The sequence below is a fragment of the Nyctereutes procyonoides genome, unplaced genomic scaffold (genome assembly GCF_905146905.1).
Source record: "Nyctereutes procyonoides isolate TBG_1078 unplaced genomic scaffold, NYPRO_anot_genome, whole genome shotgun sequence".
In the NCBI taxonomy this organism is placed as follows: domain Eukaryota; kingdom Metazoa; phylum Chordata; class Mammalia; order Carnivora; family Canidae; genus Nyctereutes; species Nyctereutes procyonoides.
The window spans coordinates 39,037,919-39,054,969 of NW_026575049.1; the positions used below are offsets into that span (position 1 = coordinate 39,037,919).

General features: G+C 43.0%; 1 protein-coding gene across 2 annotated transcripts in view; it reads left to right on the forward strand.

The window, feature by feature from the left end:
- The first annotated feature begins 490 nt into the window (after positions 1-490).
- Positions 491-17,051, forward strand: part of TGFBRAP1 (transforming growth factor beta receptor associated protein 1) — a 60,886-nt gene continuing 44,325 nt past the window's right edge. The window contains exon 1 of one of the 2 annotated variants that reach the window (XM_055328521.1): positions 491-560. The gene's annotated coding sequence lies outside the window, so the exon portion shown is untranslated. Of the gene's footprint in view, positions 561-879; positions 900-17,051 lie in introns of those variants that run through there. The other variant, XM_055328520.1, reaches the window with a different exon arrangement.

The window sequence follows — 17,051 nt, forward strand, 5'->3', positions numbered from 1 at the left end:
TCTGCAAGCCCGACCTTGGGAGACGGCAGCGTAGCCAGGCTTTTCCCGGACTGGTTGGCCGGTTCATTCATTCATCCAGCAGGGATTCCCGAGAGCCCGCACTGCCCAGCGCTGCGTCGGGTTGGAAATTGGGGGTGAACAGCCCAGGCGGGGCCCGTGCTCTCCTGAAGCTGTGCGCGCCGGTGGGGGAGACAGTCCCCGCCAGCAGCTCCGGGGCAGCCACGCCGTGCAGGCGATGCTGTAGGTGCTACACGGCCCCGGGGCGGGCCGGCGGGGGGAGGAAACGGAGGCCGGGGCGCAGGCGGGGCTCGGGGGGCTCCCGGGGCGGCGGGGCGCAGGCCCTGCTGGACTGCGCGGGGCCCGCCGCTCCCGCCCTCCGCCGGCCCACGTGACGGGAAGCGGCGGCGGCGGCGGCGGCGGCGGCGGCGGCGGCGGCGGCGGCGGCGGCGGCGGGGCCGGGCCAGCCCAGCCCAGGAGCGGCGGGCCGGGAGCGGCGGGCGGCGCGGGGCCCCAGGCCGCAGGGCCGCGCGGGACGGCGGAGGGCGGCGGGCGCCGCGCGGGTGAGCGCGGGGGGCGGTGGCGGGGCCGGGCGGGGCGCGGGGGGCCGCGGGGGGCGGCGAGGGAGGGGCGCCTGGGGTGGGGGCGGGGCGCGGCCGGCAGGTGTGTCGGCGGGGGCGGGGGGCTCGTTGGCGAGGGCAAGTGTGCCCGTGCGCGTGGCTGGGACAGGTGCGCCCGCGCGGGGGGTCAGCGGGGGCGGAGGGTGCGGGGCGTGTGCGTGCTTAGGGCGGGGGAGGCGGGGAAGACCCAGTCCCCGGTTTGGGGGAGGCTTTCGGTTTTCTGGGGGGAGGAGCCCCGGACTCCACCCCTGCGCCCGGAGCCCCGCCGCCCCGCCGCCCCGGGTAAGGACTGGTTCCGTCGCTGGAGCTCCTGGGATTTCAGAGTTGGGATTCCGGGTCACGTTGGGGCCCGAGTCGTGGCCCCCGAACTGGGAGACGGGGCAGGGGTGTGGTGCGGAGGAGGAGAGCGGCTTCGGGGCCTGGAAGCCGCCGGCCCTGCGGGATTCTTCCTTTCCGCGGCCTCCTGGAGGTGCAGGTGCCAGCCGGGCGCTGCCGCTTGCCTCCTGGGTGTTACATGGGTCCGACTCTAAAGACAGGCGCTGTGCTCCCCACTTGTCTGCACCTGCCGTTGCTTCTGCCCCGGGCTGTTGGGTGATCTTCAGACCCCCCCACCCCCCGGCTGGCTGCCGGGAACGGGGGTGCACGCCGCTGCTTGTCAGTGGACTGAATGGGGCGCTGGGGTCGGAACCTGTCGGAGCGCCCGTGGGTAGGCGCCCGCCCATCCGGAGTGAGGGCGGGCAGCCGCCTGTGTGCCTCCAGCCGCGTGAAGGCAGTGGCCGAAGTGCCGAGGAGGGTGTGGGGCAGGGTGCACTGGCTGACCTGTCAGGGCCCAGCGCCCCCCCCCCCCCCCCCGCTCCCTCCCGGTGGGCTCCCTCGCCCTCTCTCTGTCCTGCCCAGGAAGCTCCCGGCCTGTGGGCCTGCGGTCAGATAGGAAGGAACTCGGGGCTGGCTGCTTCCTTTGCATTTCTGCCAGCCCAGCAGATTCAGCGGTCCTCGAAGTGGCTGGCGTCTTTGATGCGTGCCACCAGAGAGAGCACTGACCAGAATCCCTTGGAATTCTCTGCAACGTGCCTTCCCGGGCTCCAGTTCCTCTGTATAAGGGGGACAGTGCTGCTCCGCGTGGAGCTCTGGGTTCACACCCTGCCCCTGCCGCCTCCTAACTGTGAGCCTTGGGCCGTCTACTGGATGCTCTGCGTTCCGATTTCCCCCATCAAAGTAGTGGAAAGATGCATGTGTTCCAATAAGAAAATGTGCATTTGGCACAGGGCCTGGGACTTATTAGTAGGTGCTCGGTAGATTATTAATAAATGTAAATGAGAATATAGTGCTGTATCCCAGCTCTGAAAAATCAGTAGTTTTATGCTCTGAGAAATTGCTAACTTAATGAATATTCTGCTCTAGAGTTAGACTGTTTGGGTTCAGAGTTTCAATTTGCTGTACACATCACAGCGTACATTTTACAAAGAAATCGTGTGAGAGGTGTGGCAGTCACCTTCACCTTCATTCAGATCCCCTGCCTTTTCTCCTCTGCTCAGGACTGTGAAGAGCAGCCCTTGCTCCAAGAGCTTCTTCCTCTAGTTTTAAAAGCACAGAGCTCACAATTTTAAAAACGCTAGATTTTCTAGGCCTGATTGGCAGCTAGCATTTCTGATCAGGGAGAAAGGGGAAAAAAAAAGTGAGTATTATAATTTCTTCCTTCACACTAATATTAAAAATGTGTGATCCTTTAGGAAAACTTGAGGAAATTTTCCTTACTGGGTTAAGCATCTTCATCTTGGTCTGAATCCAGTCCTCATTAGGAATACATTAAAGTAATCATTTGTGGCGGCCAGGTGTTTGGATACTGCTGGAATAATTTGGCTGGGGCTCTACAACTCATCTCCTCTGTGGCAAACCTGACCTGTTTTTCTTTATTAAAAAACATGTAACTACTAAATGAACGTAGAAGTAACAAGTTAATTCGGGGCTGCCCCAGACAAGCTTGACTGTTTCACGCAAAAGAACAGGAGCACTCATTGAGTATGTTGTGAAATCTTGCAGATAATTGGAAAGCAAGATCTTTTCTCGATCGTCAAGTAACTGCTATTGAGGAAATCAAAGACTCAAAAAAAAATACCGAATGTAAAGTAAGACCATTGCCTAGCTTCCAGCAGGCACTCGGTAATTTTTTGTAGCTCTTTGAAGGTCCAGTATTGAGGAGATGCTCTAAAGGAGATGCCCTTAAGACCCAAGCCCCGCTCTGGTCCTCTTCTGCTCTTCCTTCACTTCCCAAATCCCTTTAGTTATAACTGTTGGCAGTAATATTCTAGGATGTATGTGATATATACATGCATAGACATAACATGTACATACATGTGTGTGTTTGTACCTGTATACCTAAATGTTTATATATACCTAGGATATGTACACATATAGACATCTGTATACCGTAAACATGCAAATAGGGTGTGTGTGTGTGTGTGTGTATATATAAATATATGTAGTGTGTATAAGTAGTGAATATATATTATGTATACACTTACATATATATTTACATGTATTTGAATAATTTTGATGAGTGTTGCCAAGGAAATGGATACCAACTATGAATAGTTACATATAGGAATGCGCCAGGATAATATCAAGATGACAGAGTAGACGTTAGACATTAGCTGTGTTTTTTTCTTCTTTTATAAGATATACTTTTGGGTCACTGGAGCAGGTTTATTGTGCTGTAGCTAGTCTCACACTATCTCTGTCACATGAGTGCAGAGATAACCTGAAGTGGTTGTCAGGCAGGGCCCTAATCAAAAGACAGAAACGTTGTCTGTGGTGCATGTCAATACATTTGCTGTTGATTCCTGGCAACTTTCAAGATTGAGTCAGGAAGCAGATGGCTGTGAGAACTTAGTGAAGAACCCAGGGACCAGCATGGGGTACTCTCCTGTAAGAACTATTTATGTCACGTGAACATATATCCTGTTTTGATAAAATTACTAGCTAGTGGGGAAAAGTGTGAACATATCTATCATTTCTGTATCTGAAATAGTAAGGCAGTGCTGACACTGAATTCCACATGGTCAGAGGCATTTATTTATGACTAGCGTTGTTTAGGGGGCCACGGAGCAGGGGTAGGCCGTGTGGCAGCAAGGGGTAAGCTGAGGGATGATAATAGCATTTCTCTTCTGGACTCATGATGGCAAAGGTAGGGCTGTGCTGAGAACAGGTGTTCCTGAGGAGGAGCTTACTGCAGGACATCTAAAGACCTGGTACCTTAGTGGCCTCATGTTTGGAGTAATCGGTTCCTTTAGGAGGACTGAATTCTAAGACCGGTTTGAAATCAACGTGCCCCCTTCTGTCATCAGAGTGGAAGGAATACAACCATGGAGTCAGAACTAGGCACTGGGGTGGAAGCTGATATCATTACCTTATAGCTGAGTAACCTTGACTGAGCCACTGAAACATATCTGCATGTCCATAATAGTATCCACCTGTCAGAGAACCGTGGGTGTGAAAGAAAATCATTTCTATCCAATATGCAGTAACCACCCGAACCCAGTGCTTGGGGCTCTCAAGAGGTGGCTGTCAAGGCATCCGCCAGGGCTGTGGGTGGTTGGTGCCCAAACTCAGCCCATACTTGGAGCAGTCTTTACCCCTGGGCAGACTGTGTGCTCCATGCTTAAGGGTGTGGGTGCGTGAGTTGAACTACCTTGGTTGGAATCAGCTCTCATGGTCGTTTAGCCTATCTAAGCCCGTTCCCCTCTCTGCAGAGTGGAATAATGGTAGTACTTTCTGACAGGCTCCTTGTGAGCATGGAGATAGCTCTTAATATTGAGTCTGGCACACAGTGAGCCTTCCAGAAGTCTTCAGTCCTCTCTGGTACTATTACTATTACTCTTCCTGCAAAGGAGCTAGAAAAATAGTGTGGGGGAAGCATGTAGTGCAGTCTAAATTACTATTTTACAAGGAGGTATCAGGCCCAGAGGCTTTAAGTAACTTGCCTAAACTCAAGCAGGTGCCCAAGCCATGAGAGCTCAAGGTCCCCAGATTAATATTGAGAATGCCTGCTGTGGCTCATACCTGCTTTAGCACCGCTTGCCAGGTTGGCTCTGGGGCCTGAATCCTTACAGAGGGCACTGGAAGCCTTCATCCCTTTCCTCTGCTGACGCAGAGCCCCACGGCTCTTCATCCGAGTCCTATACTGGCCTGCTTCTCCTGAAGCTCAGAATATATCAGATTTTGGGCCCAGTGGGAATCCGTTCACATTTATCCTAACTTCAAAAAAAAAAAAAAAAAAGCTTGATTCATAGGTATTATTCATACTTGTCATTTTAAGCTAGGACACCAAACTTGAGACAAATCACCCCGGAAAGTAACTCTATAAAGCAGCTGACCAAACCACTCCCGGAGCCTGTGGCAGTCAGGGCATGGCGGGCTACCCTCCATCCTTCTCGGTTACTGACACAGATCATTCTGAGCATCTCCTTTCCTGCTCACAAAGGAGAGTCTAGGAGCTCCATTCTCTTCGATTACTCTAAGGCAAGATGATAAACTAATAAACTATGATTACATTTATCTTTTTAACTCTCTGTTCTGAAGTCACTCTGGGTTTACTGAAGAGTCAGAAGAGTCCAGAGCTCACATATATGTCTACCCCAGCTTCCCCTTTTGTGAACACCTTGAATGTGGTAGAGCGATCAAGACTAATACGCTAACATCAATACTATAACCAGACTACACACTCTATTCATCTTCACCGATTTTTCCACTCACATACCTGTTTTCTGTTCTGTGATCCTGCTTCTGATCCAATTTCACCACAGTGCATTTAGGTGTCGTGTCTTCTTGGCTTCTGATCTGTGACACTTCCTCAGTCTTCGTTTTTCATGACCTTTATAACTCATGAAAGAGAGGGATGTTGTAGACTGTCCTTTAGCTGGTGCTTGTCCGGTGTTTTCTCATGATGAGGTTGCAGTGAGTATGATGGGTTTTTGTCTAGAACACCACAGTGGTGGCATGCCTTAATTCCATTTTAATTTTAGGGTGCAAAGCTTTTCATAGCTTTGTCTTTCACCCCCGAAACAGCAGGGGAAACTGCTGGAACTTTGCTGGATCCCTCTGCCCAAGCCCCAGTACTGATACCCCTGCCAGACCCCTGCGGAGCCAGGACAGAGATGTTCTCTTCTTCTCCATCAGGTCTCTCTTGCTTTCCTATGCCCAGTCCCCTAACTCCCTTGCTATATTCCCTCAAGGATTTAGGGGAGATTTTTCAGAAGACCCAGTCACAGTTTAAGAAACAAAAATGTCAAGTTTTCTTATCATTAAAAATTGTTTGTGACCACTGAGCCCTTAAGTCCTATCAACTCTCATCTAACTTTCGAGTGGTTACTAAGATAAGTCATGTTTTTTTTCTTAACCTCAAGATTATGTTGATTTTAGTTATAGTCAATTTGTATCCTAAGAAGAGAGCTGATGGGCCCACAAAGACCATCATAATTCATCTTTAATGTGTGAACTAAAACTTTTAAGATGCTGGTGTGTTTTATTAAATGTATTATTTCTGCAGACTGAAGTCACTTGTCAGCACCCATAGGAATTGGGGATATTTAGCACTTTGTTTTAGTAAAGGACTTTGATTAACATTTTATTTTGCTAATTTAGCACAAAGGAAGCATCTGAAGGTAGCTTGCAGTGGAAGAACTTTGGCTAGCAAGATTTGCCTCTTCCCACCCAAGAGAGAGTTTTGAGTCTGTGACTTGGCTATTCATTCAGTCAGGAACATAACAAAGGAAATAGAGGTTTCCAGGCCAAAGGAAAAAATGGGTGTCCAATCCCAGCTTCCTGCCCAGCCTGATGCCCAGGATGAGCGTGCAGTGGGAGGGAGGAGGATGGGCAGGTCAGAGTGGTGCTCAGGGCCAGCAGGTACAGAGACAGAGGCTGGACACCAGGCAGCAGGTCCCGAGCCACTGCCCGTACTGTTTCTGCTTTATGTAGTAAGCTGACCTGAGCTGGGCTGATACCAGTACATGCCCTCCACCTAGCCAAGTCTATCATCTAATGTTTCTGGCTGGCCCAGGGCAGGCATCAGGTCAGCCTCCATGGCTGGGACCAAGAATGTGGCCCTCTCGAAGGCTTCTAACTTTCCTACCCAAAATGTCCCTCAGGACCAGCCTGAAACAATCTGGGAGTCAGGCAGAAGGTTGTGCTGTGTTGTGGAACACTCCCTTCTGGACCCTTCCTCCTCCCCCATGATGATGTGCTATCAGCTCCACCCTCTGCGTTTCCACTGTCCCTCCTGATCACAGGGGACCAATGTAAAAATCCATTGGCATGCAGCTGAAAATAGCTGAAATAGCTGATGGAGCCCAGGAGGCTCTGTATTCCCTCCCACCCCTTTCCCAGGGTGTGAGGCTGGATGATGGCTTGGCTTAACTCCCCTCTACGTTTGGTTTTTAGAGCTGGTGTTTTCAGTTTTCACAAAGATTTTCCCCTGAAATGGGTATTGGTATCTGCTTATGGCTTCGTATTCTCAATAAGTATGTTTACCCAGGATAAGTGAGAAAATTCTTAAGAAACTTTTTTTTCCACAAAAGGAAAGTCCTTTATTAATATGGCAAATCAAAATTTTCTAAAAGTCCATGTAAAGAAATACTACAAATCACAGGAAGATTTAGGAATGCAGGCACACTTCTACCTAATGCCTGAATTCCCATGATGAACCCGTGAATGGTTAGGGGTAAGTCTGCAGTCCCCCATGCCCACTTCCAGCCCCAGCTTTGACCCTCACACATTACTTCTTTCCATGTGTACAGGTGACGACAGTTGGCAGATGTAGATGAGGCAGTGTCTTTTACGTTAGAGATTCTTATGTTGTTAAATTCAAACAAACCATCATGGTTAATGATAACTATTTTCTAACTAATGGTTTCAGACTCTTAAAAAGGTACTGGGAGAATAGTTTTGGCTCAGGACCCCTCTTCACCACTGGTTGGTTTGTGACATTCGCAGGTACTGGCACTTTCAAACTCAAGCAGCTAGTGGACTCAAGAATTCAGAACTGAATGTAGCTGAATAATAACGAAGCAAGGGACTAATAATGAGGGACTGATATGAATAGATCAATAGCTGTAACTTGTCTTTATACACAGGAGCATAAAGATTGGCCAGGATTGGATTTTTAAGGGCTGCATAACTTCTGCTGAGTTCAGAGTCTAGCTGTTAGGCAGTGGCATCCTTTCTGAAGCATTTTAAGGATAGTGACAACATGATGTTTTAGGCATGAGGTCCGTGTTCCTGCTCATCCTCACCTATGGCTTTGAACCTGGCCTGACTCAGGCCCAAACATTAGGATGACCGTTTGATCTCTATTCATCTAAAATGGGCTATCAGAAACTCAGAAGAAATTAATGTAAAGTGAGAAAAATAGTAAATCTAACTTTAGGTAGAGTATCCTTTTTAAATGTAGAGGAAGAATTAATCCCTTATCCTTTTTAAAACGTAGATGAAGAATTAATCCCTAGCTTGTCATAGGAGGTCACCTCCTGTTAGAGGGCTGTCAAACACATTGATGAGTTTTTGAGTTTTTACCCTCCAAGGTGATGAATCTCTGGTGCACGTAGAGCTGATAGAGCTCTAAAGAGTCTGTTTCATTTTAAAGTGTTGATGTCATTCTCCAATGTGAGATTTTTTGCAGACACATAGGACACTGTGTCTATCTTGAGGTTGTTCTCATACTCTGTGCACATTCTGTGACAGGAGCTAACAGAGCATCATTCTGTTGGTTCAAGAATAATAATTACTGGTAAAGATTTCATCTTAATGTCACTTTGTCATAGCATTCTTAGAGCAGAATGTATTTCTGTCCCAGATCAAGAGTACATGTTTTTTACATATATATGTATATATTTTTAATCTTGTAATGTTGGATCTACAAGCCTCTTTCCACATGCAGATAATCTCTTTCAAACATTGTCATAGTCCATGTTTATTCTTTCTCTATGACTTTTTAAAAATGAGGCCTGGCCTTGGTGGGAGTTAGTACTGAGAAAATGAAGAGGGGAACAAGACACTTACTAATACCAGTCTCGAACTGGTTGAAAAATAAGAGTGGAGATACAGTTGACCCTTGAAAAACACAGGTTTGAACTGCACGAGTCCATTTACACTTGGATATTTTCCATAGATACAGTACTGCAAATGTATTTTCTCTTCCTTATGATTTTCTTAGTAATATTTTCTTTAACCTACTTTATTGTGAGAATACAATATAAAATACATAAACCTACAAATATGTACTAATCTGCTGCTTATATTATCAGCAAAGTTTCCGGTTAATAGCAGGTTATTAGTAAGTTAAGCTCTCGGGGGAATCAAAAGTTATACACGGATTTTGGATTGTGCTGGGGGTTGGCATCCATTACCCCCAGAGTTATTCAAGGGTCACCTGTACTTATATGGAAGGGGAAGCTGGGGAGAGGTCCCGGAGGGAAGAGGCTGGCCTCGTGGGAGCTGGGACCCCAGAACGTGCAGGGCATTTACCTTCTTGGGCACCTCATGTTAGTATTACATGTTAGTATTTTCCTCTGTCTTCCAAGAATCTAGGGGGATTTGTGGAAATAACTGATAGGCTGCCCTATATTGAACTTTGTAAATATGGATACACTGTAAAGTAAGCTCTGGGTTTAGATGAACTAAGAAATTATGAGTAAACCACTTATATCAATGATAAGTGTTTTCATTAAATGAAATTTTAGATCAGGAACGTGGATTTTGTGCCTTTCTTTAGGTTTATTAAGCTGAGGTTCTATATCTATTTCTACAGTAAGCTGGTTTGGGGAAATGAGTAGAATTTGTGTGTGTGTGTGTGTGTGTGTGTGTGTGTACATATAACTTAACTGCTATTCAGTACACTTAAAAGAATATAGTCTACATTAAGACATAAGGAATAATAACAAAGCAGCCTCAGTTTGGGGTGTCTAGGTGGCTCAGTTGGTTAAGCATCCGACTGTTGATTTCAGCTCAGGTCATGATCTCAGGCTCCTGGGATTGAGCCCTGCATCGGGCTCCATGATCAGCAGGGAGTCTGCTTCACAATTCTCTCTCTCCCTCTGGCCCTTTCCCCCAGTAAATAAATAAATCTTTAAAAAAAAAAAAAAAAAAGCAACCTGAGCTAAAGAAACAGAACATTACTAATACGTTTGGAATCCAGCCTATACTTATTCTCCATCCTGCCTCCCTGGATTTGTGTTTATCATTCCCTTACTTTGCTTTATGATCTTAGTACATATGGCTGAAGCCCTAAACATTATATTAGATAGATGGTCATGTTTCTGAGTCTTACGGAGCCTTATATACCTATCATTCAGCGTAGCGTGCTCTGCAACTTGCCCCTTAGCTTGAGATCCATCCTTGTTTGTAGCTGCAGCTCTTTTGCTGTTTAGTGCTCCGTCCTGGCCAGGAACATGAGCTGTTCCCAGTTTCCTCTGTCTCAAACAAGATTGTGGTTGATGTTCTTGCTTATGGCCCAGTGAACATAAAATCTGAAGAACATATGCCTAGAAGTAGGATTGCTGGCCTGCTCCTGATGTCCAGAGCTTCTGCATAGCTCCGGAAAGGTCTTGACAGGTTGGAAGCTTCCACCAGCAGTGGAGAGTTCTCATTGCTCCATGTTCTTGCAATTAGCCGATGTCATGGGACTTCAGATGTTTTGTCGGTTTCATGGTATAAAATGAAGTTTCACTGTAGTTACAATTTGCAATTCTAGATGATGAAATCAGGTTGAGCATTCTTTCATGTCTGTTGGCCGTTCACCTTTCCTCTTCTACGAGACACCTGCTCACATATTTTGCCCATTCATCTATGAGATCTTTGTTATTTTCTTTCTGTAGCAGTTCGCTGCATCATCCAGGGATCTCTTTTTTTTTTTTAAATCAGATATGTGATGTCAGTGTCCTTTCCCATCTTATCACTTTCTTCACAGTGTCTTCTGAAGAACAGAGATTTTACATTTTAACGTGAACGAACTTATCTCTTTTCCTGGCATTTATACTTTTTTTATATATATACCTTATTTTAGAAATTCTTCCCTACCCGAAGGTCATAAGCATTTTTTCCATATTTTCCTCTCAAAGTTTTAAAGTTATGCCTTCCATACTTAAGGATCTTAATCCACCTGGAATAATTTTGAAAATGGTATAAGGAGTCAAGTTTCTTTTTTTTCTTCTTCATGGCATCCAGTTGTCTTGCACTGATTATTGAACATGTATAGGTTCTCTGTACGCCCCATGATATACAGTACCACCCTGTCATAGTTTGAGGTTCCATCCATGCACATCTGTTTCCTGGAGCCGGACATGTTCTCTTGGGTTCGCCTCATACCTGTACCCCGTTATCTTAATAGCCATACCTTTATGTTACCTTTTATCTGTTGAGTCAAGTTTCCTTACTTATCTTTTCCAGAAGTGTCTTACTTACTTGGCCCTTCTCTGCCATATGAATTTTATAATCTGCATGTTCAGTTACACACACGTGTATTCCTGTGAGGATTTTTCCTGATTGCACGTACAGACCCTACGTGCGCAGCTCAGTAAATTTTGCCAGATCTAACACACCCGCGTAACCAATACCCCAAACAAGGTCTAGAATATTTCTGTCACCCCCGATATTTCCTTGTGTCCCTTTCCATTTGGTCACCCCCTTCCCTCCAAGGTCTACACCATTCTGATTTCTGTCGCTAGAGAGGAGCGTTGCCTACTTTTGAACTTCATCTAAATGAACATATACAGTAGGTGTATCATTTTTTTCATTCATTGTTTTTTATTTCATTCATATTGGTGTTTACCAGTAATTTATTCCTTTTTTACTTCCAAGTCATGTGAATACCCCACATTGAAATGAATACAAATGAATAAAACTGAGCTGTTTCCTATTTGGGGCTATTATGAATAAAGCTGCTGTGCACATTCTGGTAAAGGTCTTTCTGCGGACTGGAAACATTCAGAGTGGAATTGTGGAGGAACAGGAAAAATGCATGTTTAACTTTATAAAAATCCATCAGATTTCCACAGCGATGACATCATTTTTTTTTAAAGTTGAAATGTACTTGACATACAGTGTGATTAGTTTTAGGTGTACAGTGTAATGATTTCACAATTCTCTACATTACTCGGTGCTCACTAGAGCAAGTGTAGTCACCATCTTTCACCACACAGTGTTATCACAATATTATTTTTTTAAAAAAGATTATATGTATTTATTTGAGAAGGAACAAGAGAGAGTAGAGGGAGGAGCAAAAGGGGAAGGAGAGGGACAAGTGAACTTGGTGGTGAGCAGGGAGCCTGACGCAGTGCTCGATCTCAGGACCCTGAGATCATGACCTGAGCCAAAGGCAGACACTTAACCAACTGAACCACCCAGGTGCCCCTACAATATTATTGACTATATTTCCTACATTGTACTTTTCATCCCCATGACTAATTTATTTTATTTTATAACTGTAGATTTTTATCTCTTAATCCCCTTCAACTATTTTACTCCTCACTCCAATCTCCTCCCCTCGGACAACCATCAGTTTGTTTTATGGTTCTATCTCTGCTTTTTTGTGTTTTGGGGGAGGGGGTGGTTGTCTTTTGTTCTTCGGTTTTTGTTTTTTAGATTCCATATGTAAGTGAAATATTTGTCTTTCTCTGACTTATTTCACTTAGCATAATACTCTATAGGTCCATCCATGTTTATATGGCTGACTAATACTGCAAAATATTTATATGTATACACATATACATGTATATGTAACATATACATCGTATCTTCTTTATTCATCTATCAGTGGGCTCTTGAGTTGCTTTCATATCTTGGCTATTGTCAGTAAACATAAGGGTGCATTAATCTTTTTGAATTACTATTTTCATTTTCTTTGGGTAAATACCCAGTAATAGAATTACTAGGTTGTATGGTATTTTAAAATTTTTTTGAAGAACCTCCATACTGTTTTCCATAGTAGTTGCATCAGTGTACATTCCTGCCAACAATCTGTGAGGGTTCCTGTTTCTGCACATCCTGACCAACATTTGTTATTTCTTGTCGTTTGGATACCAGCCATTCTGATAAGTGTAAGGTGACGTCTCATCGTGCCATGATTAGTGATGTTGAGCGTCTTGTCATGTGTCTGTTGGCCATCTGTATGTCTACTTTGGAAAAATGTCTATTTAGTCCTCTGCTCATTTTTCAATCATATTATTATTTTGTTGTTGAATTATATAAGTTGTTTATGTATTTTGGATATTAACCTTTTACTAGATATATATTATATTGTTACAAATATCTTCTCCCATTCAGTAGGTTGCCTTTTCATTTTTTTTTTTTTGATGGTTTCCTTCACTGTAAAGCTTTTTATTTGGCATAGTTGCAATAGCTTATTTTTGTGTCTCTTGCCTGAGAAGACCTATCTAGACAAAAGTTGCTGATGTCTAAGAGGTTACTGCCTATGTTTCCTTCTAGGAGTTTTATGGTTTTAGGTCTTGTATTTTAGGTCCTTAATCCATTTTTGAGTTAATTTCTGTGTATGGTGTAAGAAAATGGTCCAGCTTCATTCTTTTGGATGTAGCAGTCCAGTTTTCCCAGCACCATTTGTTGAAGAGACTGTCTTTTCTCTATTGTATGTTCTTGTCTCTTTTGTCATAGATTAATTGACCATGTAAGTGTGGTTTTATTCCTGGTCTCTGTGTCCTGTTCTGTTGGTCTATGTGTCTGTTTCTGTGCCAGCATCATACTGTTCTGATTACTGCAGCTTTGTAGTGTATCTTGAAACCTAGGATTGTGATGCCTGCAGCTTTGTTCTTTCTCAAGATTATTTTGGCTCCTCAAAGTCATTTGTGGTTCCATACAAATTCTGGTGTATTTAGGATTATTATAGTTCCATGGAAAATACTATTGGTATTTGATAGGGATTGACGTGAATCTGAGACGGATTTGGGAAGTATGGACATTTTAACGATATTAATTATTTTAATCCATAAGCATGGGATTTGTTTCCATTTGTGTTGTCTTCAGTGTCTTCTATCAGTGTTTTGTAGTTTTCAGAGTATAGGGCTTTTATCTCCTCAGTTAAATTTACTTTTCAGTATTTCATTTATGATGCATTTGTAAATGATACATTTTTTGAAATTTCTCCTTCTGCTACTTGATTATTAATGTATAGAAATACAGCAGATTTCTCTGTTTACTTTTGTTCCCTGTGGCTTTACAGAATTCACTTATTCTAACGGTTTGTTTCAGTGGAGTCTTTAGGGTTTTCTGCATATAGTATCACATCATCTGCAAACCCTGACACTTTTACCTCTTCCTTACCAATCTGGATGATTTTTATTTCCTTTTCTTATCTGATTGCTGCAGCTAGGTCTTCCAGGAGTATGTTGAATAAAAGTGATGAGAGCGAACATCCTTGTTTTGTTCCTGTCTTAGAGGAAAAGCTTTTAAGTTTTCAGCTTTGAGTATGATGTCAGCTGTGGGGATGATACCATTTTATACATCTTTCAAAGAAGTATGAGATTTTTAGTTGTTCTTCATCCTCATTAATGTTTAGCATTGCCATTAACATTTAATCCTTTTAATTGTAACCATTCTAAGAGATGTGAAATGTTATTTCATTATGGCTTAAAATAAATTTATCTTACGACTAATGATGGTGAACATCTCTTCTCATGTTCTTATTGGTCACTCATATACCCTCTTTTTTTTTTTTCAAGATTATTTATTTTAAGTAATCTCTACACCCAACATGGGGTTTGAACTCAATCCCAAGAATAAGAGTCACTCACATGCTCCTCCAAGTGAGCCAACCAGGAGCCTCTGTATACCTTCCTTTTTCGCATATTTTAAAAAAATAAGTTTGTCTTTTTATTACTAGTTTGTAGAAGTTTTTATGGATTCTACATATGAGCCCTTTGCTGGATATATAATACCGCAAATTTTTCTCCCAGTCTGAGGCTTCCATGTTCACTTCCCTAACAATGCCTTTCAGGGGACACAGTTTTTAATTTTTATAAAATCCAGTTTATCAACTTTTTTTATGGTTGGTGCTTTCTGTATCCTAAGAAATCTTTATATACCTCAAGGTCTCAAAAATATTCTTCGATATTTTCTTCTAGAAGCCTAATAATTTTGGCCTTTGCTTTTAAAATAATTTGATTCATCTCAAATTAATTTCTGTATTTGGTGTGAGGTAGGAATGTTTAAAGTAAATTTTTCCCCTCATTAGGTTATCCAGTTGTTTCAGCACCATTTATCCATGACTTTTGGTATTTGGTATTGGCACTTTTGTCAAAAACCAATTTCATGCATATGTGTAGGTCTGATTTGATCTTCTCTTCCATTGATCTGTTTGTCTTTCCTGTTATCTTAATTATTGCAATTTTATAGCAGTTTCTGAAATCAGTTAATGTATGTCCTTCATGTTTGTTTTTCATTTTCAGGATGGTTTTGACGATATAGGTACTTTAATTGCCATTTCAATTTTTTAAAACCAGCTTGTCAATTTTTGCAGGAAAATCTGCTGGGATTATAATTTAGTCTTTCTTAATGCTGAACAGTAAGATTTTATGTTTTTCTCCATAAAGATCTACATCTTTGTTAGATAATTCCTTCATAATTAATTTTTAATACTGTTGAAATATCTTTTTTAATAATTAAAGTGTCTGTGGATGGAAATGCAGATTACTTTAATATGTTGATTTTTAAAATTAAACAATATTTCTAAAATTTTAGTAATTCTAGTAGTTTATTTGTGAGTTTCCATGTAAACAGTAATAGTATCTGTAAATAATTAGTTTTATGTTTCTGTTTTCAGTTTCATAACTGTTCTTTAGCTGGCAGAAACTTCCAATATGATGCTGGATAGAGATGGTGCATTAGTGTGCTGGGGCTTCCATAACAGAGTGCCATAAACTGGGTGGCTTAAACAATATAAATTTAAAAAATAAACACCAAAAATGTATTGCCTTATGGTTCTGGAGCGTAGAAGTCTGAGGACAGGGTGTCAGCAGGACAGAGTTAGCTTCTCTTGAGGGACACTCTGTTGCAGTCCTCTTGGCCAGCCTTCCGGTAGCCTCATGCATTCCTTGGCTGGTAGATGGCCGTCTCCCGGTCTTTGCACTATGTGTGTCTGTCTTGTCTCCAGATCTCTCCCGTTGTATAATGACACCTGTCATATGGGGTTAGGGCTCACCTTAATGACCTCATCTTAAGTTGATCATCTTCAGTGACCCTGTTTCCACATAAGATCCTATCTGCAAGTAATAGGGAGTTAGGACTTTAACATATTTGGGGGGACATAATCTACCCATAACAGATGGCAATAGTCTTGTTCCTTGTTTTACGCTTTTTCTCTTTTATTTTGTAAATGTGATAAATCAACAGATTTTATTACCTTAAGCCAATATCACATGCCAGCTTATTCATAGTGTGTGTGTGTGTGTGTGTGTGTGTGTTCAGGGTGCTAATATTTAATACTTTTCCATGTGATGTGTGTGTGTGTGTGTTCAGGGTGCTAATATTTAATACTTTTCCATGTGATTTATAAGTAAGAATGATTAGGATTTTCTTTTTTCCTATATCATTATTGGGTTTGGATATTAAAGTTATATTTTATACTGGCTTTATAAAAGGAAGTGGGATATGTGCCCCCTCCTCTTCTTTTTTTTTTTTAATTCTCCGGAAGATTTATTATTTAGAGTTGGTACTATCTGATTCCTGAATGTTTGGTAGAACTTGATAGGAGAGCCATGTGGACATGGTGCTTGTTTTCTGGGACAGTGTCCATGAAAGCAGAGTATAGGGCAGTCCTGGTGGCCCAGCGGTTTAGCGCCGCCTCCAGCCCAGGGCCTGATCCTGGAGACCCGGGATCGAGTCCCACATCGGGCTTCCTGCACGGAGCCTGCTTCTCCTTCTCATGAATAAATAAATAAAATTTAAAAAAAAAAAAGAAAAGAAAAGAAAGCAGAATATAGCCAGTGCCCTTGCATTGCTTATAAATTCATCTGAATCTGCTCTCTTCTGGGCCTGTAGGAGCCTGTATAACTGTTGTTACAGATCTTAAGTCAAGAACATGGAAAAACATTTTTGAAGCTTATGGGTAACCTCAGAATCTCCACTGCCCAGCTCGGGATATAGCAGAAAGAATGAAATTGTCATACTTGAGTTGAGATTTAAGAAACAAAGAATCTGAGGGAAGATGCTAAGCAGCAAGAGCCTTTCACAGTGGCTACGGGTGTGAACTAGAAGATAATGTTTCTGTGTACACCTGTAAAAGAAAATTAATATTTTTCCATTAGCATTTTCAAAGATGCTCACTTAGATTCTAATGTTACCAGCAGGGTGTGTAGGCTCTCAATGTAGTGGAAAGTCATTACTAATATTTTAACTTTGGTCCTTAGTACATATTGTTTTACATACTTGCTTACT